Raw genomic sequence first — 5,018 nt, 5'->3', positions numbered from 1 at the left:
TAGACACTAATGATCATGTAATAAGACACAAACATAAATAAAAATAAAGCATAGAGAACGAAAATAGAAAAATTAATTAGACAAGGAGATTAAGGAACAGGTCCACCTTAGTGAGGGTGGCGTCTTCTTCCTCTTGAAGAACCAATGGTGTTCTTGAGCTCCTCTATGTCTCTTCCTTGCCTTTGTTGCTCCTCCCTCATAGCTCTTTGATCTTCTTTAATCTCATGGAGAATGATGGAGTGCTCTTGGTGCTCCATCCTTAATTGTCCCATGTTGGAACTTAATTCTTCTAGGGAGGTATTGATTTGCTTCCAATAGTTTTATGGAGAAAAGTGCATCCCTTGAGGCATCTCAGGGGTTTCATGATGAGAAAATTCCTCATGCTCTTGTTGAGGTCCATGAGTGGGCTCTCTTGTTTGCTCCATCCTTTTCTTAGTGATGGGCTTGTCCTCATCAACAAGGATGTCTCCCTCTATGTCGATTCCAGCTGAATTGCAGAGATGACAAAAGAGGTGAGGAAAGGCTAACCTTGCCAAAGTGGAGGACTTGTCAGCCACCTTGTAGAGTTCTTGAGGTATAATCTCATGAACTTCCACTTCCTCCCCAATCATGATACTATGGATCATGATGGCCCGATCCACAGTTACTTCGGATCGGTTGCTAGTAGGAATGATAGAGCGTTGGATGAACTCCAACCATCCTCTAGTTACAGGCTTAAGGTCTGATCTTCTCAATTGAATCAGCTTGCCTCTGGAGTCAAATTTCCATTGAGCTCCTTCCACACATATGTCCATGAGGAGTTGGTCCAACCTTTGATCAAAGTTGACCCTTCTAGTGTAAGGCATACGTTTTCTTGCATCATTGGCAAGTTGAACGCCAACCTTACATTCTCCGGACTAAAATCTAAGTATTTCCCCCAAACCATTGTAAGCCAATTCTTTGGATTCGGGTTCATACTTTGATCATGGTTCCTAGTGATCCATGCGTTTGCATAGAACTCTTGAACCATTAGGATTCTGACTTGTTGAATAGGATTAGAGAGTACTTCCCATCCTCTTCTTCTAATCTCTTGTCGGATCTCCGGATATTCGCCCTTTTTGAGCTTAAAAGGGACCTCAGGGATCACCTTTTTCTTGGCCACAACTTCATAGAAGTGGTCTTGATGGACCTTTGAGATGAATCTCTCCATTTCTCATGACTCAGAGGTGGAAGCAATTGTCTTCCCTTTCCTCTTTCTTGAGGTTTCTCTGGCCTTAGGTGCCATTAATGGTTATGGAAAAATAAAAAAGCAACGCGTTTACCAACCAAACTTAAAATGTTTGCTCGTCCTCAAGCAAAAGAAGAAGGAAAATAGTAGAAGAAGAAGAAAATGGAGGAGATGGAGGGGAAGAGTGTATTCGGCCAAGGGGGAAAGAAGTGTTTGTAATGTGTGAAAATGAGGTAGTGTTGAGGGGTTTATATAGGGGTGGGGGAAGGGTTAGGTTTCGTGTATTAGGGTTGGGTTTGGGAGGGAAAGGATTTTGAATTTGGAGGTAGGTGGGATTTTTGGGGAAGGGTGGATGGATGTGAGTGGTGAAGAGTATTTGGGGAAGAGGTATGGAGGTGATTGGTGAAGGGTATTTGGGGAAGAGTGTTATGAAAGGGTGTGAAGTGGAGAGAAGAAGAGGTGGGGTAGTTGGGGATCCTGTGGGGTACACAGATCCTGAGGGGTCAAAGACTTAACATCCCTGCTCCATTTAGGCGTGCAAAACACCCTTAGAGTGCACTTCTAGCGTTAAACGCCAGGTTGCTGCTTGTTTCTGGCGTTTAACACCAGCTTTTCTCCCATTCTTGGCGTTAAACGCCAATTAGATGCTCTGTTCTAGCGTTAAACGCCAGTCTGGTGCCTGTTTCTGGCGTTAAACGCCCAGAATGGTGCCAGACTGGGCGTTTTACGCCCATTCTGCTACTCTTACTGGCGTTTAAACTCCAGTAAGCTCTTTCTCCAGGGTCAGCTGTTTTTCATTCTGTTTTTTATTTTTCAGTTGTTTTTGTGACTTCACATGATCATCAACCTAAAAAAACATAAAATAGCAATAGAAAATAAATAGATATAATTAAATAGCATTGGGTTGCCTCCCAACAAGTGCTTCTTTAATGTCAATAGCTTGACAGTGAGCTCTTATAGAGCCTCACAGATAATCAGAGCAGGGTTGGGGCCTCTCAACATCAAACTTGGAATTTGGTTGTGGCCTCCCAACACCAAACTTAGAGTTTGAATGTAGGGGTTTTGTTTGACTCTGTATTGAGAGAAGCTTGTCATGCTTCCTCTCCATGGTTACAGAAGGAGACCCTTGAGTCTTAAATACAAGGTAGTCATCATTCAACTGAAGGACCAACTCTCCTTTGCCAACATCAATCACAGTGTTTGCTGTGACTAGGAAGGGTCTGCCAAGGATGATGGATTCATCCTCATCCTTCCCAGTGTCTAGGATTATAAAATCAGCAGGGATGTAAAGGCCTTCAACCTTTACTAGCACGTCCTCTACTAGTCCGTGATGACAAGTCATCTTAGCCTAGTTTCACTAGCCTTTTTCTTTTGTTTTCAATGGAATTATGCACTTTCTTGAGCCATAAGCAAGCCAATTGGGTAGATTTTCATGTTTCCTATGATTTAATCAACCATGTATGAATTCATGCTATTTCATGAGGTTTTATGCTATAATTGTCACATATTATGAAAGAATGAATATCTCATGATTTTGAGCATAACTTTGATGTGTTTGGTTGATTAATGATAGGTGAAAAGAGTTTGGAAGAAGGTTGAAGCAAGGAGAAATGGCTAGGAGGAAGAGAGGACAAAAAGTTTGAACAAAAGTTTGCCTCAAACTTTAGCTCAAACTTTTGGAATAAGTGAAAATGAACCAGGGAGCAAAAAGCTGGACCAAAAGTTTGCCTCAAACTTTTGTGCAAACTTTTGGGCAAAAAGCTGGAGCAAAAGTTAGCCTCAAACTTTTTGGCAAACTTTTGGCATCACAAATCAACACCCTGGAGAGCAAAAGTTTGCGCCAACGTTAGCCCCTAACTTTTTGACAAACGTTGGCACATGAACAACACACCCTGGAGAGAAAACGTTTGCGCCAACGTTAGCCCCTAACTTTTTGGCAAACGTTGGCGCATGAACAACACACCCTGGAGCGCAAAAGTTTGCGCCAACGTTAGCCTCTAACTTTTTGGCTAACGTTGGCGCCATGAGTGTGCAAGGGGAGGCCAACGGTGGAGCAAAAGTTTGACCCCAAACTTTTGCCCCAACGTTGATATCAGCAAAAGAGGGTGGCTGATGTGAAAAGTTGGAGTAAAAGTTTGCCTCAAACTTTTACTCAAGCTTTCATGATTCCAAACCCGGTTCAATTCGGTTCTTCTCCAAACTCCAAGAGCAATCAACCAAGGCCTCTATCAACCCAATTCCATCAAGAGCAAAGGCCCAATTGAAGGCTTGAAGACCATTTGAAGAAAGTGTATAAATAGCATAGGATTTAAGTTTTTCGGAGAGCTTCCTTTTTAGAATTTTTCAATACTTGCAGCAGAGAGCTCATTTTACATTCTAGCATTGTTATTTTAATTCAAGAGAATTGGGGAGGAGAATTGATCTCTCTTCTTCCTTGTTCTTGCCCAGCACTCTTTAATTTTCTTGCTTCGGATCTTGGGTGGAGAATTGAAGAACTTCTGTTTCAATCTCACCTTGGGATCTTGTTTAATTCTCTGCTTAATTGAATTTCAGTTTCTGTTACTTGCTCTCTCATCTACTTTCTCTGCAATTTACATTTCTCGCGTTCTAAGTTTCTGCCATTTAATTTCTTGTTCTTTAAGATTCAGCACTTTAAATTTCAGTTCTCTTTAATTTCATGCCAATTACCCATTCCCTTTACTTTCTATGCAATTTAAATTCTGCAAATCACAAATCTCTCAACCAAATCTTGATTCGCTTGACTAAATCAACCACTAAACTAAAATTGCTCAATCCTTCAATCCCTGTGGGATCGACCTCACTCCCGTGAGTTATTATTACTTGATGCGACCCGGTGCACTTGCCGGTTAGTTTTGGGTGTTTTGGAGAAATTCGTTTTTTCCACAAAAATACTCATCAAGTTTTTGGCGCCGTTGCCGGGGATTGATTAGATTGACAATGATTAAGTGAGGTGGCAGTTTAGATCAAGCACTTTTTCTTTATTTTTCTCTAATTTTGACTAACCCACTAACTGTTTGAATTTTTGCTTAAGCTAACTAAAACTTCATTCTAGCAGTAGATTGAAGTGTCACTAGTTTGTGTGTTTCTTATGTTCTGCGTGTATGTCAGGTACAAGAAGAACCACACCCACTTTTCATGAACAAGATGAAAGAACTCTCAGGAGGTTAAGAAGAGCTGAAAAAGGGAAAAATATTGTTGGAGAAGAGGAATCAGAAGAAGAATTCCAAAATATGGAGGAACATTCAACCAATCCACCTGGTGGAGCAGACAATAACAACAACAACCCACCCCAGAGGAGAGTTTTGGCCTCCTATACCTTTGCAAATGCTAGGCATTGTGGAAGCAGCATTCTCACCCCTAATGTCAATGCAAACAACTTTGAATTGAAGCCACAACTCATTACATTGGTCCAGAACAACTGCTCGTTTGGGGGAGGACCATTGGAGGATCCAAATCAACATCTATCTACCTTCTTAAGGATTTATGACACTGTCAAGTCCAATGGCGTGAATCCTGAGACCTACAAGCTTCTGCTGTTCCCGTTCTCATTAAGGGACAAGGCCGCACAATGGCTTGAAACTTTTCCTCAAGGAAGCATCACTAGCTGGGATGATTTGGTGAATAAATTTCTAGCCAAATTCTATCCACCTCAAAGAGTCATCAGGCTGAAAACTGAGGTGCAAACATTCACACAATTGGATGCTGAAAATCTGTATGAAGCATGGGAGAGATACAAGGCTCTGCTGAGGAAATGTCCACCAGAAATGTTCACTGAGTGGGACAAGCTACA

Source organism: Arachis ipaensis, chromosome B09 (assembly GCF_000816755.2).
Source record: "Arachis ipaensis cultivar K30076 chromosome B09, Araip1.1, whole genome shotgun sequence".
NCBI lineage: Eukaryota > Viridiplantae > Streptophyta > Magnoliopsida > Fabales > Fabaceae > Arachis > Arachis ipaensis.
Note: the sequence above shows the minus strand (reverse complement) of the source record.